At 39.0% G+C, this 26,781-nt stretch overlaps 1 protein-coding gene and 1 long non-coding RNA gene across 6 annotated transcripts in view; both read left to right on the top strand.

Moving 5' to 3' along the window:
* FRMPD4 (FERM and PDZ domain containing 4) overlaps positions 1-26,781 on the top strand; it is a 341,898-nt gene that overhangs the window by 47,554 nt on the left and 267,563 nt on the right. The window lies entirely within an intron of this gene.
* Positions 18,917-26,426, top strand: LOC121669164. The gene is made up of 3 exons (XR_006017632.1): positions 18,917-18,930; positions 22,347-22,352; positions 26,347-26,426. It is a non-coding gene; the product is annotated as an uncharacterized LOC121669164 (long non-coding RNA).

Here is a 26,781-nt window from a genome sequence, read left to right as displayed (position 1 = left end):
GTATGGGGAAGAATGAGGAGTAAGCCCTCGTACTCTGAGGCGCTTTGAGAGGGCACTTCCATAATATGATCAGCCTCATGTAACATCTGATGGTAGAAGACCTAATGAGGCTGTGGTGTCTGATTTACACTTTCTTTTGCTTTTTAGTTTCCTCATTTTGTCCCCTGCAGCCCTTTATGTCTCACACCATGGTGAGCTACTTCAGGGACTAAAACCACTAGAAAACTGGTTTTAGTTTGTTTCATTTCTGCTGATGTAGATATCTAAACTGGCTTGGCAGAGGTGATTGGAGCATGTTGTCTTGGGCAGCAAGATGGAAGGGGAGAAGGGGAAGTGGAGCTTCTGGTGTATACTGAGCTCTGTTACATTGCACCCCATTTGGTAGTGGGTGCTGCTGTGGGAGAACATGGAGGTGAGACCTTTCTTCAGGTACCTCTGGCAGCTGAGAAGTGGGGAGGCTATGTGAGAACCCCACAGCTGAGCAAATCCGGGAAGAGGGGAGTTCCTGCAAAAGATGGCTTGGAGTGAGGAGAAGCTGCTTCAGCCCTTCTGAAATTCCTTAGGTCTTTCCTGGTTTCTCATGCTTCCCTATCTTTTCCTGCCTTTGAAGCCTGTTCTGCTGCCTTCAATTGACTTGGCTTTCCTTGGGTGCTTGGGAAATCAAGTGCAGGTTCTGCGTGCTAAATGCAGCTTTTGTGTGTCCTGCACATCCTGATGTCTCAAGGTATTGCACCCTTGCTCCCATGCCATGCAGTTTAAAGAAACTGGCTTCCTGTTCTGTTTAAAAGCAGATTTCTAATAATATTTTTACCTTATTAGGCAGGAGAGGAGTGTGGTTGTCCAAGGGATTAATTTTTCTAGATTGCTTGTAGAAGAGGAACTGTCCAGGATAAATGAGAGGTTGTTTAAATTTTTTTTGTTATCTTTTAAATAATGAACATGCGTTCATTCCTAGCAGCAAGTTTGCAGTTATATCCTTTCCATGGATGTGTTTTCCAGGTTCTGGAAGCTGTCTGAAGAGATAAAAGGTTTCTTTCAAATGCTCTATTTCTGAACTTGGAAAGAACATCATACAGAAGCAAAGTATAGTGTGTCTGTGCTACTTCTGAGACCACAAAAAATAACTGGGGAGTATTAATGGCTTGCTTTTCAAATGCTCTTCATCTTTAAACTGGAAATGGGAGTTTTATAGGTGCATAATTAGCCTGAATTTTTAATTATGCTTTGAACCATGCGGCTTTCTCTTTTTTAACACCAGCAGTAGTAAACTTCGAGGAGTTTCCATAGAGCAATTTTTCACTTCCTTCTGTATCAATTTTGTCATTTGTTATACATATATGGCACTTCATCAGCCCCCTTCCTTGTTGATCACTTTCATACTTTGCAATGTTTATCCATCAACTCTATCACATCGTTGAAAATGTTGTCTAAAAAAGGTGGTGGTTACAGGGATCTTGAAGGCTACATCTAAAGAAGAACTCTAAAAAGCCTCACAACAAATTATTCTATAGAAAAATTTTGATTTAAAACAACTAAATCTCTTTTGGCTTGGGTGTTTTATGTAAAAAAAATTATGTGTATAGTATATCAAAGGAAGTACTGTCAGGATGCACAATTAAAACTACTGTAGCTTTTACACATTTTTTTCTAGATGGCTAACATCATGCATCTGCATGGCTTATAGTTAGCATGTCTTACAGAAGACCACTTTATAAGTAATATCCTTGGAATATGAACAGTGGAATGCAAGTCTGTTTTGCTTTAGTTGATATGTTTGGATAAAAAAACTTCCAATATCTTTATTTTTTGATGCTGAATATATTGCACATTTGTTTACTGATACAAAGGTGTGTTCTTTCAAAGCAAAACATTGATTATTATTCTTCTCTTTTGATGGCTTTAATAGGCATTAAGGTCCTGTATAGGTCTTGTTGAGAAAGGGGTGTTCTGTGATGGCAGTGTGGAAAGCTGGCAGATTCTTTGCCCCCGCCACTTGTTTCCATAGTTGCCCTGTTGGATTCAAGTTGTCCATGGTATCTGGGTGTGCTGCTTGGTGCAGTGACTGTTTAATAGATTTTAATAGTAGCCTGCTGTGTAAAGGGTAAAGGATGAATTTCACTCTTCCAGATGTCAGTGTAAACTTCATCTCAGCAAAAGTACTTTGTTGTTCTTTATTGGCAGAATGTTGATGTGCTTCTTGTTGTGTTTCCTAAAGCTTATCCAGACCTCATAGTGTTCTTAAGCCTTGTAATGACCAGACAAATGTATGTTTTTGGAAATGTTTCCCTTTCATTAGTTTTCGTTAGCCGTTAATGTCAGAGTTCATCCCATTTTCTCATGTTACGTGCTGGTTCTGAAAAAGAGAAATTCTGTTTTCATGTTAAATGTTTAAAATGTTTCTTTCATAGGAGAAGGTAAAGCAGCATTAATTTCAAATTTTTTTTTTCCCTGAACAGTTCATAGTTCAGTGCTGCAATGAGCAGCTTTCCAATTAGAGGACACAATACCTGTTCTACTGGGTGTTCTTTCAAAATGGCTGGAATTTATTTTAGTTACATAAAATGTTACTAGTAGTATTTGTATATATTTGTTTACCAGGCTGTAATCATAACAACTGACATTTAATCTGCTCATTCAACATATTCATTTTTTTTCTTCTATAAATATGATGGTACGCAGAAAACAGTTTGTCTCTCAATTTCTGTGGTATGGTTTGCTGTTTTATTTCTGTTCCCCCGTCTCCCTCCCATCAGTTTCCAACTCAAGCAGCTTTCTTCTGCTAGTTCCCCTCTTTCACAGTGAGTACTTAATGCTGACTCACCAGTTACTGTGATTGGACTGCTTGGCAGTATTGGCAGGGGCACAGTGTGTGTGGCACTCTGACCGCAATAAAGACACCCTTCTAATCCAGATCTCTTTTTTATTAATTAGTTCAGTATTCTGGCTTTTAAAGGTGTTGGGGAAATAGGTGGTTTAGGCTTTCATTTATACTTATGTTCAGGGGAGAAGAGTTTTGAGCATTAGACAGCAAATTCATGGTGATTCTGCCTTTAGTGAACAGTGGCACGGAGGTGTAAAGTGTGTAGTGTTATGTGAAACCATAAGGAAACTTTGCTCATGTTTTTGTGTGGTCTTTGCTAAAGTTGGGTTTGTAAGAATGGCATGGCTACTTTGTTTTCAGATACATAACAATTGTTTCATTCTCTCTTTATGTCGTCATTTTTTTCTTTCTGAACCGAGAGGCACAGCCCCTATAACTAAAATGCGGTGGATTTTTCTCCTTCCAGCCAGTGTGCACACTGCATAGGCCAAATAACTCTGTGTACAGTGTCTCTTTACTCAGTAAATAACAGTGTAACTTGAATTGCAGCCAAAACTTTCTTTGCAGGCTTAACTGTTGCTCTAATTTCATCCTGTAGGACCTGCCTGTCCCAGGTGCCATTTGCCTGTGCCTGACCAGCCACAACTGGCCCCAAATACCCGAGCAAAGTTAATGAAGTGGCCTCAGCACAGAGCTGCGGTACCCACTGCTGTCAGGTTGGGTGAGGGAAGAAAACCTCCTCTACATATTTTGGGTCTGCTTCCCTGTGCTGATGGAGCGCTTCAGAATGTGATGGTTCCCAGGCTTGGCAGACCCTTCAGCAGGGATGTATAATTGATGTTATGTTGAAAGATGACACCACCTATTCTTCAACCTGGCAAACTTCGTTCCGCAACCAGTTTGAATAATTTGCTGAAAGCCTGGCGTTAATAATGACAAAGCAGCTGAATGTTTGGTGATTTAGGGGTTTGTAAATGCACCATTGTGTACACATGCCCACTCAGCTTACCGTACAGCTCCTATAAAATATGTATTGAGAGTCTTTGCTATACAAATGGAACAGTCATTTTGAATGCAAAGACCATGGCTTTCCATTCTCAAGATAGACTTCCATAACTTATGTCTGTTGTATTGAAAGTTATGGTTGTTTCACAGTAGAAGAAAAAAATACTATTTCACCTCTGAGAAAGGTATTTCTGCAGTTTAGTGCCTGGTGACTTGTTTAGTATTTTTTGACATTTATCAATACATACAAATACTTAGTGATAAGGATGGTGGGCAACTGAAAGGAAAACTTACCTGTGTAGTGATCAGGCACTGGGCTTAATGTAAAGATCAGCTCACAGATTTAATCTGTCACCTGGTAAAACATGGGAGAGAATTTTGTTCTGGAAAAAGCCACTAGTTCTAATTATCTGGTTTGTTGTGTATTTCTTTTGATTTCATGATAGTGGGATGGACAAAACCCCAACAATTAAAGACAATTTTTTACTATTTATTTTTTCCTCTTAGGAAGAGCTGGGTGTTTGGTAACTGGTTGTCTATAAGCTGATGAATACTGAATTTACACATGAGGATATATAAATTTCAAGCTGGTTTTTAAAATTTAAGGCTGCCTTTGGCATTTCATTCTACCAGGTAGATATTGGGCATTAATTATGAATTTTCTAAAGGACATGCTATTTCCATGTGGAATTGTCTAGAAACATGCTTTTCTAGTGCATAATTAAAAATACCCATGCTCAATTTAAAAATGCACTTTTTACATTTCGGTTTTAAAACTGTCTGCTTTCCTCTGCCCCATGTCCCTATAGTGATTCTGATTGATTGCAGTGGCACTTAGTGGTGACAGAAGAGTGCATCACCTGCAGTCAAGCTCACTTTCTTCTGGATTTAGTCAGGAGTCTGCTCCCTTGGATGGGAACTCCGAAAGCATTACTGGTAGACTTTTTTTCTCCCCTGCTCTTTTTTTTTCCCCCCCTCTGATTTTTACTTCCACAGTTCAGAAAATCAGGAGAAATGCTTTTGCTGAGAATGTTTAGTGTGACATGTCTGTCAGTAGCTTGGAAGGAGCTTTTCATTCATGTTACTGGGTAACTTCTTAATGCAAAATAAACCCTTATCTTTTCCTGAGTTACTTGTAGAAAACCCATCAGCATCCAACGGCAGGATTTAAATGGAGAGTGTTCTGTTCATCCGCTGGGTAAGGAGTGGACTTGGCAGTGTTTTTTAAAGCATTGTTTAGCTTCCACTGTAATGGGGAATAGATTCACAGATCTGGTGAGACAATCCATGCTCACCTGGAACACTGCATAGTTTCAGATACAGTTTTAAAAAAAGTGCTGGAGGACAGGAAGAACTTCCACATGCTGGTAAGTATTTGGGAACTGATGAAAAAAGGACTTTCTTAGAGGTATACAAAACTAAACTTTTAGGTGAGGTAAAGCATGGGTTTGATATTCACCCTTATTTCATCAAGAACTTTGGACTTCCAGAGTAATTAAAAAGAGAAAAAGGAAGAAAAGGCAGAACAGACTTAAGAGGGAGAAGTTTCATGAAACAATGTGTGCATCCAGAACGAACGCCTGTTCAGTAGCTGTGCTCTTTGCAAGCCGTAAATACCATCAAGAGTTGGATTTTTCTGGAACGTTATAGTCTGATTTAGCATAAAATGTGTTAGAATCCGTGTTTCCGTGGCATGTAATTTGACTTCTAGCTGATGAAATTAGGCAGAAAGGTTCAAAGGTCAGTTTGCTTCAGATTTCAGCTGCATTTGGCCTTAGTATGGATAAGGCATCATGAGGAATAGCATTTTGGAAAACGTTCTATTCTATTTGTTGGCACAACATATTGCTACCACAAAGAAAACATGAGCTTTAAGCTTTCATATGCTTCATTGGGAAAAATGTCTTCTCATCCATCTTCAATGGGCTGCACAGCATAGCACTTAGCTCTTAATATGAACTGTAATTTAAAAAGATATTCAAAATGTAGCAGTCTGTATATGTTGGTAAAAACAAAATTGAATTCTATCACCATTTTTCCACTTGGAGAGGATAAATAGTAAATAAAGTGATGAGAATCTGGAAGACATGCTGTTGGTCAGCTGATGAGCATTTGTTGGTAAATTAAATTATGATGACTTATGTTTAGATTTCTCCAGAGGTTTTTTTTTTGGTAGTTTAAATGTTCACTTGTCTACAGGAACTGTAGAATAAATAAAAAAATATGGAGGGCAAGAGATAATCTACCTACTCTTGAGTGTCCCTACATTTTCTATTTGGTATGCAAAAGTGAACTGCTGTTAGCTAGTTTCATGTACATTAACTTCTGTGTGAGTTTATAAGCACCGTTTCTGGAGCTGTCTACAGATCATGCAGAATCATTGAACAAATCATTCCAGAAACTAAAAAAGCTGTATGCCAAATGAGATTTGATAGCTGCTGAGGTAAGTGTGTAGGTGAACTATAAAGCCCATTTTCAATGATGTGATATATTCTAAAGTTTTGGTGACCTCCAAAAGCTACAGAAGAATCCAAGTAACTTTGTTAACAAAAAAACCACACATCCTTAGGTATGAAAATTTACACCACATCCCTGAGGCTATTGAGTGTTCCAGACCAGTTCATGTTGGCTAATACAGAATACCAGATGTCCCTGATGAGCAGATCTGGGAAACCATTTGGCAGTAGCTAGTAGAGAATATCATTAGGCACAATGGTGTTGCAGAATTTCTGCCCTTCTTTGGATTTTGTGCATTTCATATCCCCTCTGAAGGCTGGAGATCTGAGCCAACATCTGTCACTCCTGACTACCAGGCATTAGGATATTCCAGGAAGAAAGAATTCTGTTGCAAATACAAGAATGAAAATGGAGTAGTGAAGAATATAATGTCTGGCGCTTAAGTAGTTGTAATTAACTGCTTAGGAAAGGGACTCCTTTGATTCCAGACCCTTTTCCTGGGCTTATCCAGGGCTTTAATTCTCTCATTCTAACACAGGTAAGCAGGACAGAGATGAGGCTTAGGGCTCCCAAGAGCCAGCAGCTTCTGCAGCTGCCCTCCATTTCATTCCATTAACAATTCCCAAGTCATTCATATGTACAAAGGTGCCTAGACTATGTTCCTCCCTTCCTTACTCAACTTTGCCTCTGTTTAGTCCCACTTTGTAGCATATATCCCACATGCTTCTGAGAAAACCGTAGATTATTTTACTTGTTCTATTTTCACCCAGACTTAACATTTCTTCAAATACTTTTATTAGACGGTCGTCACAAATTTTCATTTTGTTGTAAAATAAAGCCAGATAAAGTAATCCAAATCCAGCAAGGCTCCAAAGAACATGTATTTTGACAGCTTCTACCAAAATGACTTAAGAGGGCTATGCTACTGGCAACTATAGTTTTCTCAAAATAGACCTCCACTGCAGTGCAACGTTACGCTGGAACAGTCAGCTATGGTGCAGTTGGCTTTTTTCCCCCCTTCCTTTTCCTGTACTTCATTGATGCCAAAGACAGTATAGCTAAATAACCTAATTTCTTACTTTTATTATGAAAATAAATATATAAAATGATTAAAATGCATTCTAAGCTTGAAAATGAAAGCCTCTTACACCAGACATATCCAAATATGAGCCTTTAATGTCACTGGATTTTTTTCCTTGAGGAAGGTGCTGGACTGTGTGTTCTGTTACACATGATGGTTTTCCAAAGCTAAAATTAACATTAGGATAGGCTTAAAAAATTAGCTGGAAGCTATTTTTGTGCCGTCCTTGGAAGCTGCATACTTGCTATTTTGTGTTGAGCAGTGAAATAAAATAAATCACTCTCATGAGTACTGATCTGGGTTATTTCGGTAGCATGCTCCACCACAGCAGGTGGTAAGTGTGCAGGTCATGAATGCTTTCTTTGTGGCTTTCAGTTGTTTTTTGTGGAGGAGGGACTGCAGATAGTGGTGGCTGTGTTGGGGTGGTCTCCATGTCACCCTACTGTGGCTGTGCCGTATTCTTGTAAAGCCAGAAGAGGGAGCACAAATTAAGACCTTGTTTCTAAGATGTGACTTAGCTCCATGAGGTGGATCCCAAGCCATGGAAATGCTGAGGTCACATGTGTAAAGTCAGGGTGCCTTGCTCTATTAGACTGCATGTGAATAAAGAATGAGAAATACGAGCCTGGTGTGGGCTCCAAAAGGGAGGAAGAGGGCTCAGTGGAGGAAGTGAAAAGACTAGGAAAAACTGTGCTTGGCATGAGGACTTTTAAAGCAAAAGCAAATTGTGGTTTGCTATTTAAAGTTAGCAAGTGTATTTGGTTTGTAAGATCAGGAGTGCTTTTCATGAATCAAGAAGAAATTTTTGTGTTGCTGTGCAGACCAGATATGTTGGATAGTTGATACTCATGCTTTCTACAGCTTTTTAAAATGTAGTTTATTAAATACAGCTGTTGTGTCTTATCATAGGTCCTGTAGCATGTTCCTAAGGTCTTTCTTGTTTTTTATAAGCACACTGATTTACAGGATTGCTAGTTTGCAAATATATAAAAATTTATATGTACTTTTACAAATTATGTATTTTTAATGGTAACTGCAAACATTGTGTGATGAGCAAAGGTAGTATTGAAACTAATCACTAATAGGAAGTATGTAAGGAGACTGAGGTGTTGATTAAATTTTACAAATTGGTCTCCTTGATGGCAATAGCTATTTTGGTTGCAAAGGCTTGTTGACAGATATGCAACTGCTTCCTACTCAAATTAGGAGACCTTTCAAGAGTATAGTCTTCTCCTGAGTGTTTTCTGAGACTTTGACTGCACTAGCTTGTTTGAGGAGTGTGATACAGGTGAATGATATCTTGAAAAGAATAATTTAAAAAGCAAAGCTGCAGTCTTATTAGCCTCTTGCATTCTTTTTTTTTTTCCGTGTATTTGGTTTGTTTTGTTTTTCAGTTTATTGTTGGGATAGAACGCCAAATTTCACGTCTGCATCTATTTGCTTTATTAGTTTAGATGTGCCATTTCCAGTGTTATGCTCGTAGACTTAACAAGCTAATCTGGGAGACTAAAGCAGAACTGTCATTTTGAAGCTACTCAGCTGAAGTATCTTTGAAATCAGTGTAGAAAGCTCCAAGACTATTTTTGTTCACTTTTTAATTTTTAGAGAAGATGTATTGATGTGTTATATTACGCTGCTAGTGGTCCCTAGAAGAGCTGTTACAGAAACATTGCCTCTTTAAAGCCCTCTGGAGGTTAGCCCCCAAATGGATATTATTTATATTTAGGGACTATACTGGTCTGAAGGCAGACTTGGGATGACTTCAGGCTGTCCCTTTTCTTGGGACAGTTGTTTATTAAACTGTATACTACTGAATTTGGTGGAAGTATTTTAGTGCTTAAGCGAGAAAAGATAGCCCATTAGAACTGTAGTCTGTGACAACATTGCATGATAAAACAAAAAGACAGCACTAAATTAGGAGTGCTAGCATAATTCCTCTCTCTTGATGCAGCTTGTTTACTGTCACTCACAGAACCTTCCAGGACTGTGGAGTATTTATCTGTGCTCTGCCCTATAAAAGCTGTGTTCCCACACTGTGGTCATCTCCTCTTCTTGTCTACTTGGGTTGCTCTGCCAGAGATCAAGGAGGAGGTGATTGAAGCCATTTCTTTTTGTTTGTTTTCTTTCCCCTTGAAGAAGACTGAGGCTATGAAAGGTCTGTGGTGAGGTGCCACTGCTCCCTCAGGATTCCTTTACGCAACGTCCTCATTGTATGAGCTCTTTGAAGTTCACATGTCAGGAAGCATTTGATCATCCCTATAGCAAGAAAGTGCTGAACTAATGACAGCAAACGCTGGTGAAACAGGTTAATTTCACATTCTTTAGCAAGCAAATTAAATGCATGATAAATCAGACTGTTGTCACACTGGCTGTGCTTGTGCTATACATAATTTTTTAGAGTAATGGAATTATCATAGAGTCATAGATTATGCTGAGTTAGAAGGGACCTATCAAGATCATCAAGTCCAGCTCCTGGCCCTGCACAGTCACACCACGTGCCTGAGAGCGTTGTTTGAATACTTCTTGAAATCTGTCAGGCTTTAAAAGCCCGTTCCAGTGCTCAACTGTCCTTCAGGTGAAAATCCTTTTCCTGACATCCAACCTAAACCTCCATCTCAGCTTTATGCCATCTCCTCAAAGCCTGACACTGGTCACAAGAGTGAAGAGATTGGTACCTGCCCCTCCACTTCCCCTTATGAGGATGTTGAAGATCACAAGGAGGTCTCCCCTCAGGCTCCTCTTCTCCAGGCTGAACAGACTTCAGCTTCTCCTCATACGGCTTCCTGTCAAGGCTCTTCACCATCCTCATTGGTCCTCCTTCGGACACCCTCTAATAGCTTAATGCATTTTTTTATATTGTGGTGCACAGAAGTGCCCCCAGCACTTGAGGTGAGGCTGCCCCAGTGCAGAGCATAGCGGGACAATCACCTCCCTTGCCTGGCTGGTGATGCTGTGCCTGATGCCCCCGGGACACAGCTGGCTCTCCTGGCTGACTCATGTTCAAATTGCCATTGACCACAACCCCCATGTCCCTTTCCACAGCACTGCTCTTAGCCTCTAATTTCCTAGTCTATACACACAACCAGGGTTTCCCCATCCCAGGTGTGGAATCCAGCACTTTCCCTTGTTAAACTTCATATGGTTGGTGATTGCCCATCATTGCCTTTCATATGGTTGGTAATGGCCAATTTGTTGATGTCTCTCTGCAGGGGCTCTCTGCCCTACTTTTGGTTGGAAGGGACTGTTAAAAGTCATCTAGGCCAACCCCCCTGAAATGAGCAGGAACATGTTTAACTAGAACAGGTTGGTCAGAGCTCTGTCCAACCTGACCATGAAAGTGTCCTTGGATTTTGTCTTAGAAGATCCAGAAGACAGCTTTCAAATTTGTGCAGCATGATGGTACCTTCAAAGTACTATCCTACAAGTAACTTCAGTTATGTAATAACATGTTTTGTTTATGAGAATTTATAGCTGTTGAGGTTCATTGGATTAGAAGGGATAATTGATGAGCTGCCAGCTTTAGAGTGAGCTTTGGCTCCCATCACATCACAATGCAGTTGCATCTCCAAATGCTTCTTGAGGGATCTTAAAGGAAAATCCTGGTGTTTCTCAAGCCAAAAGATAAGAATGATGCATTTTAGGGAGAACAGATTTTCTACATTCCTTCCCCCTTTTCTTTCCAGTGTTTTCTGAGAGAAGAGAGTTGCCCAGTCATCTTGGTCTTAAGGCATCCAAGTGAGGATTCTCTGAGGAGTAGTAGGTCATGTGAGTGATGCAACTGTTTGTTCAGCTCTGGGTATAGGAGCAAATCCTGTGAACATTTGTTGTCTCTGCTTGAATATATACTGCATTGAAAGTGTTCTGAAAGCTGACAAAACTGCTGACTGAACTATAAACTAGGAATGTACTGCCTGAACAGGGAAAAAAGGTGTGCAGTATTATATCTGGGCACTGTGTTCATGCTCTTTCCTGTCTTGATTTACTCTGTTTGTCCGCCAGCAACTTTGTACCTGCTTGTTTTGAGGGCCTCTGTTGATCACCTCATTTTTTTAAAAATGGCAGGTTCTTAGAATTTCTGAAGATCAGCATGTTCTAGTGTTGCAGCTTTTATGTTATGCTATATGTTGATAAAACAGTTCCTTCAGGGTGATGTGTTCTTGGAGCAAGTTAACGCAAAGTTTTTAAGTAGTTGCTGGATGTTGCCTTTCAGTTGCAGCTGAAGAAGGCACTGGTGCCTTTATGGCCCCAAATTACTCGAGGTAGTTGGGCTTTTATAATCAGTGCCAGAATTGGCTTTTGTGCCCTTTTTCTTTGGCCTCCACAGGTCAAAATGATTTGGTTATTTTATGCCATTTGAAAAATAATTATTTTCTTACTTAATTACTACAGTGAAACCAGCAGACTTGGAACGATTTTCTAGAGAATGAGGATGCAGAAAGATGTGGTAAGATTTTGTAAACCTCATGCAGATCTCCTTTGCAGAGACAGATCTGGTAGGGTCTTGCATGGAAGGAAGGAATTGTTGTTCTCCTCAGCTGGTACAGCTTGAAGCTGAAGAAGAGCTTTAATCTGTAGTCCTGCTTGCGGCATGTAAAGCAGCACTAGTATTTTATTTAAATTATTTGCCTGAGAATCTGCAGCATTGCTTTATTTTCATTCTCATCTTCACAGAAGAACAGCCAAGCTTATGTGCTCTAAATTTAAATTCTGTGTTTTCTCCAGCTCTGAGTTGAAAGTAGAATGTGTGCCTTAAGGATCCATTCTTTGCTTCTCAATCTTATTTTGTAGATTTAATAGCACTTAGTTAAAAATAATTCAGAACTTGCCTGGGAAAATAACTTGATGTTATGAAGAATCCAGGAGTCCACTGGAGATCTTGCTGAAAGAGCAACAAGGAAAGAGTACTAAGGGCAATAGGAAAGGCATTAATTAAGTGCATGCCGCAATCCTGTGGTTTATATGGATTAGTATTCAAAGCACAACTTGCAGTGCTTGGGTTTTTGTTGGTTTTATTTTCATCCTAAATAAATATAGCAACATCAGCTATAAGCAGGTAGAAATTGGACTTAAGGACTGAATTAGTAGGAGAGCTAAGGAGGAAATTGCAAAGCAAGTGGAAATGATGAGGAGAAAGAGGAAAATGGGCAGTGGGAAGAAAAATGAAATCACTTATCCTTAGAAAGAGTACACCTGTTCTTGTCCCACTTGTACTTAAACTGGTGGCAAGTTCTGAAACCAACTGCTATAAATCACCTGAACTGCGAAGGTTATGAAAAATTGTCCCAATTTTTACGAACCTTGCTTGTGAGATCTCGCTTTGGAAGCATTCCTAGGCAGAGTACTGGTGAGATGTACTTGTTTGTACACATTTTTACTAGCACTTTAAGAAGAAATGTTGGCAAGGCCTGAAAGAAGACTAATTACAGCTTTGCAGTGAGGGTCTTAATATGGTTGTGGATGACATTGCCTTTTGTTTTGGGAGCAAAAAATAGAAGTTAGTGTGAAGCAAGAAGCAAGGACTGCATTGTTAAAATGACTCTTAAATTATTACTTCAAGAATGTCACTTGCTGGTGATTCAGGATACAGTGATGACAGGGGAGGGTTATTCCAGATGGATGCAAAAGATTAAACAGTATGCAGAAGAAATGAGAGAAATAAATGTGTGTTTGGGAGAGAAATAGCAGGGACAGAATGAGTATTTAAAGAGAATGAGAGAAAAATCAACTGGTTCCTCAGTTTTGAGGCCAAGTTGGCACACCCTTGACTCATTAAATTGTTCTTTTGAATCTAGAAATTGGCTTTACGAATTGTCACCTCATCAAATAGCAGAGGGACCTTAAGAGATGGAGGTCAAGGCCAACAAATTATAAGCAGAAGCCCTAGCTGTTTTAGTTCTGCTCAGGCAGTGTAGCTTTAGTTGGAGACGTAGTTAATCATCCTTGTGTTTGCTGATGTTTGTGTATATGCTGTATTTCCATTCTTATTTGGCATCAAGGAGCAGGATGGTCATTTAATCTTAGTGTATACAGAATCACTGAGTGGTTGAGGCTGGAAGGTACCTCTAGAGGCCATCAGGTCCAACACCCTTCTCAGGGCATGTCTGGTTGGGTTTACAATGTCTCCAAGGGCAGAGACTACACAAACTCTGTAGGAAACCTGAGCCAGTGTTCAACTGCCCTCATGGTAAGAAATATTTTCTTTAGTCAAATGAAATGTCCTGCATTTAAATTTGTGCCCATTTCTCCTTGTCCCGTCAGTGGGCACCACTGAGGAAAGCCTGGCTCTGTCTTCTTTACTCTCCCTAGCAGGTATTTATACATGTTGATAAGCCTTCTCCTTTTCAGGCTGAGCAGTCCCGGCTATCTCAGCCTCTCTTTGTTTGTCGGATGCTCTTAATCATCTTTTGGACTTGTTCCAGCATGTCCATATCTCTATTGCACTGGGGAGCCAAGAGCTGGACCCAATACTCCCCAAGTACCTCCTCACTGGGGACATGATGCCCTCCCTCAACCTGCTGGTGTCACTCTTCCCAGTTTAGTTTGAATGTAGACAGTTCTGTAAACTGAAGTACTTTATGAGGCACTTGAGAGCTTTCAGCTCAGATTCATTGTGCCATCAGCCATGGATGCTGTGAGGGGGTGGTTTCCCTTGGGTTTGTCTCCCTGCTGCTCTCATGCTGTGTTGACTCGTCAGGTAGCTGAGAGAGGGCAGCAACTTGTAGTTGCAGCTTCTTGGTGTGCTCAGCTGCCTATGGGGAAATGGCAGGACTTGGATCTTTTCTTTGGAAAAGGGTTCTGGATGGTAGAGTGGAAGGAAGTCAGAGATCTGGGGGAGGTAAAGCACAGGTGACAGTACTGTGGAGGGAAGGACTTGCCTGACTTTGCCATTTTAAAATTCTAATGGCTTGTGAACTTATTTTGAGCAGTTTTGGCTGTTCTGTCTGTGAGCATATTTTTACTTGTTTCAGAGTACTTGGAAAAGGCTTGAATAATGCTTATTCATTTGTGATTTATGCAGTACTGAGGCTTGCATCCAAAGACACATCCTATGAGTGTCCCTCTGGGCCAGGCTGGTCCATTAACTTGTAGTATATTTGCTATAGGCTTCTACTTTCCTTTTTTTTCTTATTCATAGCTGGTATGCTTTCCCTCTTAACTCCCATTTTCATTGGGACTATATTTTAGTTATTATTTTGATTTTCATTTTTATCGTTCAGAGTTCTGTTCCTTTGCTTTAAATCCTTCCCAGGAAAAAAAAAAAAAGTACTCCCAGAATATAGTTGATAGATTTACAGAAGTTACCACTCAGGTTTACTTAGGATTTAAAGTTGGATAAGAAATTTGTCCAAAATATTTTTGTTTACATCCGGAAGAGAAAAATGCTTCTGCCCCTCCCCTCCTGGTTTACTGAAAGATCTGTGTATTTCATAGTTGGCAGATGCTTACATTGTGATACTGGCAATTTAAATCAGGGAAAGACATATGAGATTAATATTGGAAGCTAGATCTGGATTTTTAAAAAAAAAATCTGTATACATTCTATAGGAACTACTAAACTTGTAAAATATCAGCTAACTTCTGAATGACACCACTTTTCAAAGGATGATATTTAAGAAATCCAGTATATCTCACTGGAAATTTAAGAAAACAGTTTACTGAGATATGTACATTGGGATAAACATAGATTTTACTTTTCCTGTTGCAATCTGCCTTTGTGCTTTTCTTATAGTAATATTGGCAATTTAAAAGATAAATCGTAATTGCAGAAGAAAGCCTGTGATACTTCAGCTTCATCCTACAATACTTACAAGTACCTACAATACAAGTTTGTCAGTCTGAGTTAATCAGTTCTAAGATTTGTTCTCTGGCTCACAGTTGAAATGAGATAATAAAAGAGGAGTGTTTTGTTTTGCTGTAGTTGAGGTTCTTGTAAATTATATCAGAGTCTTAACTGTAAAAACAATCCTAATACTTCTAAATTAAGGTGTCACCTTAATGTAAAAAAATCTTGACCAAAAACTTGTGAAAGTGATGTGAGATCTGATAGCCTTGTTGAGGAACATACAGAAGAGTGTGGTTTTGGCTGCATTAACCATGCCATGGTAGAAATGAGCACAAATGCATTGGGAATGTGGTATAATAACCCATTTCTGCAGAAGATTTGTCTAATATACTAACAACATTTGTATCTCACACAAGGAACTCAGAGTGATTCAAAACAGAAGATCTCAGGCTGGTACATAATGAAGACTCTTCTTTTATCCAAAGACAGGAAACATTTGGCAAAGGTTTTAAAGGCCAGAGTATAAAATATCTAGCACTTCTTTTCATAAATTAATTTTATTATGTCATGTTCTTACATCTTCAATTTTAGACTCTGTCTAAATATTAATTTTTTAAAAACTTTAAGAATCTTTTTTTCCAGTAAGGAAAAAATAGATTTGGAAGGGAAACTTGGAAGTGCTGTATGATAAGGATGTCAATTTTTTTTCCTACTAAGACATTTTCTGCAGTGCTTAGTGAAAACTAGAATTAATCTGAATGAGGATTGAGCAATTTCTGCATATGTTATGTCAAAATTGGCAAATAGAAATGCAGGCCAAAATGCTGACAGAGCAACTTTGTCTTATTTGAATAGACTTTTTTTCTTTTTTTTTCTTCATGTCATGCCTATATTTCTGTGTGTGAGGTGGGATAGTGCTCTAACAAAGATCAGCTGCTTAATATTTCACTTTGCCCACGTCTCCTCTGTTTCAGAGTCCCTGTATTCTTATTCTGCAGTGTGCACAGAACTGCTTGTTTCCCAAAGCTGCTCTGTGGCTCACTTATCATTGTATCTGCATACTTAAAACTATCCTGAATTTATTTTGCACTGCTACTGTATGATTCAACAGGCTTTTATTATCTGTTTACAGAAGGGGGATTGAGATATGAAATAATTAACGCTAAATGAACTTCTAGGTTTTCATGTGTGATACCGGACACATAGATCTGATTTTTCATGGTGCTGTTCATTCATTTTTTGTAGTCCTCTCCAAATAATGAGAATAAACTTGTGGGGGGCAGGTTGGTTTGTGTGGTTTTTTTGTTGTTGGTTGGGCTTTTTTTGTTTTTAATTTTAATTTTTTCCTCAATTCTGCTCTGAAATTTATTTAAAAATATTTGTAAAAAATATTTTTGAAACTACTTGTTTTCCATTTTTGCAAATGTCAGAATCCTTCTTTCTGTCATAAATGGCTGTGTCAGTGTGGACATCTTTTCTGCTTAGCACTTGTGCAAGAAAAAGGCTCAATTCAGCAGCTGCAAAGGAGAAGCCCCATAGCTGTAGTTTGTAGACACTTTGGCTCAAGTGATTTGGAAGACCCTGCTTATTCTGTAGATCTAGATTTTTTTTTCTTTTTTAAACCTGTTCATCTGGGAAAAGCCAGCATTTTATACTCCTGTGTCTGTACAGTTATTGTGTATGTTTAGATATAGATACATATATATAAAAAAATATATATATATATAGTTTATATATATTTCTTTTATCTAGGTGGTTGGTTTGTTTATGTTGTTAAAGACATCATCCACTATCTGGAATAGCAGTAATCTTTTCATGTGTTATATGTTGTATCTTAATGTCCAGAATTTCAGCAGTTGGCTGGTACCTTCTGTGTGTATGATTGAGACAGAAAATGTAGGAGTCTGGTGGACTTTGCAGCTATTCACAGTTGCATCTTTTGACTCCAGGCTTGTCCCAGCTTTGTTTTATTTCCAGCCTCTATCACTGCTAGAATTCTTCTGTCCCCTCCTTGCCCATGAGCAGGTTTCTATTTCCCTGGCACTTCCACACTCCTTTTCCCTAGCCCCCACTTGTGCTGGCTGCCATCTCAGCCCATCTCTCTGCCAGCGAGCTGCTGTTGCAGCACTGCAGGCTCAGTTCTTGTGCCATTTGCTGTAACAGCTTCTGGTCAAGAGGATGAACAACCAGAAGTGAAATCTGCCTCAGCTGCTTCAACTTGCAGGTGGAGCACCCTCCATGGCCCTCTGGGACCAGTCCTGGCTTTCTTCGATGGATGGAAGCATGTAAAGAAGGGTATGAGAGCTCCCTTCATTTGCGGTCAGGAGAAAAGAGGGTGCTGCAGGCCTCCCCAAAAGGATGCCTGTCAGTAAGAATCTTCCCTGCCAAGTCTTTTTTTGTTTTAAAAGTGCTGCCTACTTGACTACATTTTTAGGAGAATAGCAGACACACTGGTTCAGACCAAGGAGAGTGGTTAGACAACTTAAAAAAAACTTTATTTAGCTTAGATAGGATTAAAAGTCTGTATACTAAGCTGTGTGCAGTGAAATGCTGTAGTACTTGCTGGGAAGGGAGAGGAGTATGGAAAAGCATGAAAATATTCCGAGCTTTCAAAAATCAGCTCTGGAAGCAGAGATATGGTAAGGATGGTGAGGAGCCTGTTGTGTTTTGATGTATGATGGAAATCTGCAGTTAAATACAGACTCTGTTAAACATGAACAAAAGCAGCATGGACCCTTCCTGCTTGTGGCCCTCTTCCCCCTTCCCCCTCTGCCCTTTTTTTCCCTCTCCTTTCTGAGAAGCAAATATTTGAATGTTGATGGGATATGGCAGTAACTGGCCAGACCATAGTGATATGACTGACAAAATATATAAGATGATTCTGTGGCACTTTCAGGCCATCTCTTGTTTTCTGTTTCCATGAATATCTCAGATTCTGGAAGAGTGGTAATGTAGAATTAGCATTTCCCAATCAATGAATAACTATAACAGAAATTCCCTGTTGATTTCGACAGCTGATTCCTTCTTTTTAAGGAATCTGCATTTGTAGCTTTAGAATATTGAGTTACTAAGGTTGGAAAAGGCCCCTAAGATCACTAAGTCCAACTTTTGACTGAATACCACCTTGTCAAATAGACCATATACTACTAAGTGCCACGTCCAGTTGTTTCTTGAACACTTCCAGGGATGCCCACATCTTTGGGCAGTCCATTTCAATGCTTTCTTCATTCTTTCAGCGAAGAAATCCTTCCTGAAAATTACTTCTAGTACCATATTGCTAGAAGCAGGACTATGGTGATTTACTATCTCTGATGTTTTTGCAGTATAAAGAAATACGATTTAAAAGCATGCTTCTGAATTACTTGGGAATATTCATTGAATACAACAGTTATCAGTAGTATCCTTTATAGAACAAAACTTAGTGAAGGCATTTGGCTTTGAGTTAGGTGGCCATGGTACTTAATTGTAGCCATCACTGTATTCCTCTCACTGGGTTAGGAAACTGTACCTGTTACTAGAAAAATATTGCAGCACATACAGCGATTGTTGTGTTTTCATACATGTTTGAAAGCAAATTGAAATTGAATACTGCAATCATTCAGTTTTATTCACAGAAGCGGGTTTTATCTTTTATTGCATAAGTATCCACAGATCAGAGTATGTGCTGTGACCTTTTGGGGTTATTTATCTTCTTTCTTGTGTGCACTAGATCTTGTGTGCTTTAATCTGTGTTTGCTGAGAAGCAGCCAAATTGCCCCTTCTGTAGCAATCTCTCTTTTGTGTGTGCATGTGTTTGTGTAATCCATGTTCTGATTGATGTATTAAAGGTTTTGTAGAAAAAAATATGAGTCATCTGTATAAGTATTTACTTATGAATCACATTTTATGGTATATTTATTAAATATTTTTTAAGACCTTGTGGACACTCAGATGCTATATATAAGAATGTTTACTTAATTGTTTAAATGTGCTTTAGCATGTTAGAGGTGGGTGAGATGTGGTGCCTTCTTCATGTATATGTTCCATCAGTCTGTTAATCTGAGGCTTTCAGATCCAACCATATAAAGCATTGACAAATTGATAGAGATTAAATAAATCTGATTTTTCTTGTGTGTGTAAGTAAGTCTGAAGGACTGAGGAATAAATAGCAAGTTGCTTGGGATAGATGAAAAGTCTTTTCAAACGCTGGAATAAATAACTGTTTCTGATATGAGATCTGATTATGGACCAGAGCATTGAATGACAAAAACCCCATTGACTTCAGCATCCCTAGGGCTTACATGAATGAAGTCAAGGCCAAGACCTGATGACAGAAAAAGTGGGTCCAAATTGTGCTTTCAGATCTTCAGTAGTGGTGCAAAATCTGAAGTTCACAATTAAAAAATTCCATGAGACAGACTTCTTTCCATGTTTACATTATTAGCTGTTTTAAAACTGTGTTGTGCTTAAGGTTGCACACTCTGCTGTCTCTCCCCATAACACTAGTGGCAAAAAAATGAACAATTTTATCCTGAGTTTGTGAAATATTTGCCTAGGCATTTTTGAAGCCTGTATTGCTGGTGTACAGCTGTCAGGAAGGAAAGATAGCAAGACAGACCAGTATATTAGTTTATGCCGAATTATTTCAAAGTGTAGTCCAGTTGTTAGTTAAGATTTTGTATGAAATTTTTCCAAGAGGCAGAATATTTTATTCTTTGTTAAAATATAATAAAAAAGTATAGTTTAAGAACTATTGAAATTAGCCAAATTCTTTACTGTATAGGTATGCATATGTATATGATTTTTCCTCCTTCCCCTTATTTATAGTGGATTTATAGAATTTTCCTCATTGGTATAGTTTGTTATGCTAGAAGCCTGAGGTAGAATCACAGCCCTTTTTCATCATGCTGCACAAATAAATTCATATTTATAATGAGGTCAAACAAAATTCAGTAGACTAAAATATTGATACAAGAACCTGAGTGTCGTTGGGAACAACAGTACTTTTTGCCTAGAATCTTTGCGTCTCTGATCCCTCATAGCATGTTCCTTTTTTTCCCCCATGGCTTTCTCAACCTCTGATCTTGTGCAGATTGTGTGAGGATGTACTTGAGCTAAGTGCAGACTGTGAAAACAGTGTAGAGTTTTGGGCTGATATATTGATGTGGGCAAGGCACTGGGATTTTAGAAAGATGTTAGTTTAAGGGAAGGAAAGTTTAAGGATAATAAGAAGTCTAAGAAAAGTGACCTTTTGAGAAGTATGAACAAATCACGCTTTATTTACTGATGGGAGAAACAAATTTTTGTAAATGTAAAAGACTGATGCTAGGTGAGAAGCAATAATATGCTTTCTGTTCATAAGGGATAGGACAAGAATTTTAATGTACTGCTAAAAAATGTGGGTTAGATACTGGAAAAAAAGAAAGACAAAGAGAAAACAGATAAAGAATACTTTTGAACGGCAGGAATCGTGAGCTCTGGAGTAGATTATGTGGAGATTCTGAGGAACAGATTGGAAAACTCTCTGTCTGGATTACGTTGGAATGGGGCTTGGGCTATCTGATCTCTTCAGGTCCTCCTTTGTGCCTTTTTTTCCCCATTGGTGGTTTTGTTGTTGTTGCATTTGTTGTTTTTAGGTAAGGACTTGCGTTCCGTAGGGATCCATACCCTATAATATGAATATACGATAGTCTGAAGTTCCCATTTTTATTTACAATAACATTTTGCAGGCCAGTAAGCCCTGCTGTCCAATGGATGTGTGTATTTTGGTATTTATGATCTCCAAATTAAGATAATCTTTGTTCAGTTCCTGTTTCTGTATGCTAGAGGAGTAGCTGTATGCCTAATGAAATAGTTTCCTACAAAGCAATCAAGAAACAATTTTGCTTCAGAGGCCAGTTCTGCTTCTTCACTTAATCTCTTTTCAGATGCACCCTTGGAGTACAGGTAGTGTTAAGGAGGAGATGAATATCTGGAAAATGGAAATGTAGGGGCATGAGATGCATTTACATTCAGTCTGGGAATATACTTGCCGTCTGTGAGTCAGCAGTGTCAAACAACGATGCGGCAGAAAAGAAAACGATAGAAAGGACAGAAGTGACAAAATGAGTGCAAATTATGTAATCAATGTTTCTCTTTTTATCAAAATAGTTATTTCAAACCTAAATGAGCTTTTCCAGCTAGTGGTAACGTTTTGAAGTATTACAGTAATAAGCATTCATTGGATTTTGTTAGTATTGATATAGTGTTAATTTTCAGTAATGCTGTGTTAGTATCTAGATGACATTTATCACAGCTACTAAGTAGTATAACTACTGAAAAAGGTTAATTTTTTTTTTTAAGATATGCATGAAAAGAAAAGCCTTTTTGTTATGAAATGAGATCGTATTGGGGAAATGTGTTATTGTTACCAGATGGAGATGCTGTGTTTCCATGTAGAAAGGTTGGGTGACTTACAACAAATGGGGAATCTCTTTCTAATGTTGCTGTGTGATCCTGTGTGGTTTATTATTACTAATTTACTTATCTTGGCACTGATTCATATGCCCTAGTAATTTTAAGGTCTTGCAGGACCACATCATATGGGTTAAACTCCGTAAAATACAGGCTTTTTCTGAATTTACACAGCTACTTTTCTATTAGGCTGGTACTTATAATGGAGTGCAGCTTCTGGAAGTGTTTGGTCTTCATTTACAGATGTGGAAGATGCATTGCACTTTAACTTCATCAGTAGTTAATGATCCTCATTGCTGAAAAATGTAATTAAGCTCTATTTCTAATATGAATTTGTCTGGCTTCAGTTTCCAGGCATTGCCTCTGGTTTCTTCTTCAAAGCTCCAATGCTTTATTCTCAGTGAGATGTTTATACTCTCTAATGAAGTCACCTTTCAATACTGTAGTTCTAAACTAATCAGACATCTCTTTAACTCTTGCTGTAAGGCATTTTCTCTACTCCTTTGTTGTTACTGTGTCGATATGAATTGTTTTGGTTGTATTTTTATTAAAAGGTTTAAAAGAGAACTGCGCATACACTGTTAACGTCTGCCTGGCCAGTGCAATACAACATACTAAAATCAATACTCTTTGTTGTTTTCCTGTTGATTTATCAAAAGATTGCTCTGTGCTTCTTCATTTCTATGTCATCATCCTAGGAGATCAGATTTACCTACTAGCTCACTAGGAATTTTTTGTAGATGTTACTCTTCAAAACATTAATAGAGTTCTGTGTAATAGGTTAGATTATTTTATGCCCAGCTGTAAACTTTAGATTATTTCCCTGGTCCCTCTGCCAGTGGTGACTTGTATTAACAGCAAGCCTTTGTTTTCTGGATCTTTAGTGAACTGTTAAATAGCAAAGGGCTAAGAACTGTTCTTGGTGGGTCCTAGTTAGTTACAATTTTATGTGAAATAATGTCTTTTTAAAATTTAGTTTTATTATGTTTTTAAATTACTTGATTTTTAAATCAAAATAATGAATGGTTAAAACATCTGTCCACTCCTTTCACATTTAGTATTACATTCACCATTTTTTAGCTGTTGACTTTTTTAGCTGTAGACTGTAGCAGAGCCACTAAGATGATCAGAGGGCTGGAGCACCTCTCATATGAAGACGAGAGATTTGGGGCTGTTCAGCCTGAAGAAGAGAAGGGTCCACTGAGACTTTACAGCACCTTCCAGTATCTAAAGGGGGCTGGAGAGGGATTTTTTTACGAGGGCCTGAAGTGACAGGACATGGGGGAATGGCCTTAAACTGAAGGAGGGCCGGTTTAGATTAGATATTAGGAAGAAGTTCTTTACTGTGAGGGTGGTAGAGTTGCTCAGAGAGATTGTGGACTCCTCAACCCTGTAAGTAAAGACCAGGCTGGATGGGGCTCTGAGTAACCTACTCTAATGAAAGGTGTCCCTGACCAAAGGTGATTTTTAAGGTCCCTCCTTCCAACCCAAATCATTCTACATTTCTGTGAGTTCCTGTGTACATATATTAATTTTAATGCTGGCAGACATATATTTGGATATATTAATATAAATATGTATGTAATGAATGTAGTAACTTTATATCTGAAACTGGTTTCTCAAAACTAAGTTTAATAAAGAAATCCTCCGTTTCAGTGATGCTCAGAGCAAAATTTCCTTTGACTTCTGTGAGGTCCATACTGTACATACCTGGGCTTATGTATGTGAAGCCTGTATATTTGGAGACTCTAAATAGCATATATATCCAGTTTTGTTTCAACTTAATAATTTAATTTATTGAACAGTTTATTCAAATACTAATCTAGAAAAATAATAGACCTCTGCCTGTCATGCTGGCCAACTAATTGTGTCTTAAGAAATATTTTGCCTTGTTCAGTGTTTGAATGTGATACCTGAAAGGGGAAGACTTTGGAAAAATGTTTGGCTTTCCTTTCTGTGCTGAAAGCTACCTTGTCAGTTCTCCTGTGGTTAGAGAACAAATGCATGTAGGTGTGGGCAAGAGCAAACTGGGTTGTGTTTGCAATGACCAATAGAAGGGCATTCTCGGTGGGGTCTGGAACTTACTGTCAGTGCCTACTTGGGTGCTACAGTCCCTAAAAAGTGGGACTTGGCAAGTTGATTCCAGTCAAAGTCATGCCTGTACTGCCATTGGGGTTCAGTTCTTGCAAAGGACAGCTTGGTGTTCCCAGTGGAGCAGCTGGGGAGATGGATGACACCAGGGATGCTGCCTGCCCTTCACAGGAGGCGAAGGAAGTGTGGCAGGAGTCACTGCTGTGCTTCTCTTTTTGGATTGATGCTGGCTACTGCTATGAGTTCCTTGTACAGAAGGTAGATATTTAAGTCATGCCACTCTCCCTTAAATGCCTTTGCCTGCAGAAAACAGGTAGAATAGGAAAAAAAAACCCCAAACCTAACTTCTTCACTTGGTGTTGCAACTTTGGCCATGCTTGTTCGTGGGATGACACTGGTTCCATTTGCACCTACAGCTCAGCTTTCACACTGTATTTTCTGCTCTTCCTAACATTTGGACATAAGTAGTGTGCTAGTAACATAGAGCAGCACATGAATATTAAGAATTTGGAAGCACAAGTGAACATCAGTATAAAATGAAAACCACCAGAAACATTTGGCTTGCAATTTTTTGTTATAGTTATCACTTTACGTTGCCCCCACTGTTAAGTGTATTGAAATGTGTTACCCAGTTTAGCATTTGATTTATGTGAAAGACTATTAGCCTCAGGCTGAGCTGCAGCTTGCTGCTGGAGATGTGGTCTCTAAATGCCTGTGTTTAGGTCATTCTTATGTATACTGAAAAAGCCCAGGGAATGAGAAACCTTCCCTATTGTCTCAGAGTAACTTTCACTCTGTGTTTCTCCTCCCACCCTGTGATAAATTACCCTGGATTATTTTGTTGCGGTATGGGTTTCTTTTTGGGCTTTTTGGTTGTGGGGTTGTTTTTTTTAAATTATTTTTTTATTTATTTAAAAACTTTTGTGACATCATGATCTGTGATATCTGGAGGATAAAAAAAATACCCTTTTCCAGTTGAGAGTAAAAAGTGTAATTCATGTAATGCGATGCTATTCATAAACTTAAACAGAAAGCTCTGTTAGCCAGTTGTTTATAAACTCTGACATTAGAATTGTGTTTAAATCTTATTTCTCAGGTAATTATGATGCCAAACTGACTTCCAAAGCTCAGGCTTTCTGCATAGTATGCACAAAATATCAGAGAATAATATTTATTATGTTTGTGGGCCCAGAGGGGGAAGAAAGGTGCCAAGGAAATGTAGTGAAGGCTGTCTAAATTATTTCAACGGTTGAAGGATGAGGGAACATTTTAATCTTAGAGGCTGTAGGAGTTTGGGAGGAGTGTTTCTGGGAGGAGAGTAAGTATAGACTGAGATTTGTAGTGATTCAGAATTTGTTAGTAAAAGCCATGTGGAGAAATTGCTAATTTTGGGCTGATAGGTCATCTCTGGCTGTTCTTTACAATCTGACAAACTTGTTTCCTGCTAATTGTACATGTTCCAATTATGTTCGAAGGAAATTTAATTGGAGTCAGTTTAGAAATCGCATCCAGTAAGGAAGAGTTTGGGAATACAGAGGTTTAAAATTTATGTGTAGCAGCAAAAGATAAATCAGGAAATGTGACTCTCTCCAGGCTCTGCTGAACTCTGTATATCTGAAATCCTATGTGTCTTCTCTGGGCATCAGGAGGCATGCGTGTATTTTTTTTTTCTATTTTTTCCAATTTGCAAATTCCTCTGGAGTTCAGCTGACTTAAATTGGTTACCCTGCCATGGTGCTAGGAAGGCTTTCAGGGTTGTACAGGTGCTTGCTGTGTTTGAGAGGTGATCCAGAAGGAGACTCAGGTTGACTTTTGGATGACTTGTGTGTTTATGGGAGGAGATTTTTAGAGGAAACAAAACATTATTTGCATCAGGTCTCTTTGTAAATCTTCTAAAAATGGTTTGTCAGAAGAGTTGTATCTCTCATATGGTTTCAGCAGTCTGGGTGCTCAGGTGTTCTGTCCTGTTTAGAAAGGAAAGCACAAGCCAGCTTTGTAGAGGTCTGACAGAGGTGCAGGATACCATTTCTATGCTGAGTAGGAGTTGGTTTACTTTTATTAATGTAAAGGAAAGCATCTTTAAATGCACTGCTTGAATTCTCTGCCTTGGCTTTTGATTTTTACAAGATTGGTTAAAAATTGATGACAGTAGGTTATTTAAACTCCCTTGGCTTAATGCCTTTTTCAGCAGTCACCACCCATTAGCCAGAAGGCATAGGAGTGTCTTTGCTTACCTAACCTGCTACAGTGCTCTGCTGGTTTTGGCTGGCTGGGTAGAGTTAATTTTCTTTACAGTGCTGGTATGGGGATGTGATTTGGATTTGTGCTGAACACAGGGGTGATAATATGGAGGTGTTTTTGGTATTGCTGAGCAGTGCTTGTGCAGAGTCAAGGCCTTTTCTGACCCTTTACAAGTTCCAAAGGGATATTCCATATCATTTGACCTCATCCTCAGTATATAGAGTGGGTGGAAGGAGGAGGTAGAAGGTTGTTTGGAGTGATGGTGTTTATTTTCCCAAGTCACCATTACATGTGATGAGGCCCTGCTCTCCTGGAGACACCTGATCATGGGAAGCAGTGAATTACTTCTTGGTTTTGCTATCTTGTGTGCATGGCTTTTGCTTTCCCTATTAAACTTCCTTTATCTCAGCCCACAGTTCTCTTTCACTCTTCCAGCTCTCTCCCTGATCCTGTTGGTGAGGCAGTGAGTGAGTGGCTGCGTGGGGCTTGGCTGCTGGCTGGGGTTAAACCACGACAAATGCTGAAGATTAAATCAGAGGCGAACAACCCAAGTGCTGTGATAAACTGGCTCCTGGTAGAACAGGAGTTTGTGTGCCCCTAGAGGATGGTGACTTCAGTCTGGGCAGTCTTGCCTCTTGGAGAAGGTAAATGTCACCAGCTGGCCCATCTGTAGTCCTCCCAAACTATAGGAAGTTGGTAGCAGGTTCATCTCAAGCTGTGGTTCACAGTTCCTTCCTCTGAATGGCACATGGTGAGGATGGGGAACAGTCTATCACAATACGCTCTTTGGAATATGGTTTGAAATTACTGAGCCATCATTTAAATCTCCCTGAAGCCAAGTGTAGAGCTTCATAGTTATGCAATTTTCTC

The sequence above is a fragment of the Corvus kubaryi genome, unplaced genomic scaffold, assembly GCF_017639235.1.
Source record: "Corvus kubaryi isolate FWS band 111438036 unplaced genomic scaffold, C.kubaryi_AGA036_p1.0 133, whole genome shotgun sequence".
Classification (NCBI taxonomy): domain Eukaryota; kingdom Metazoa; phylum Chordata; class Aves; order Passeriformes; family Corvidae; genus Corvus; species Corvus kubaryi.
Note: the sequence above shows the minus strand (reverse complement) of the source record. Positions and strands in the feature narration are given on the sequence as shown.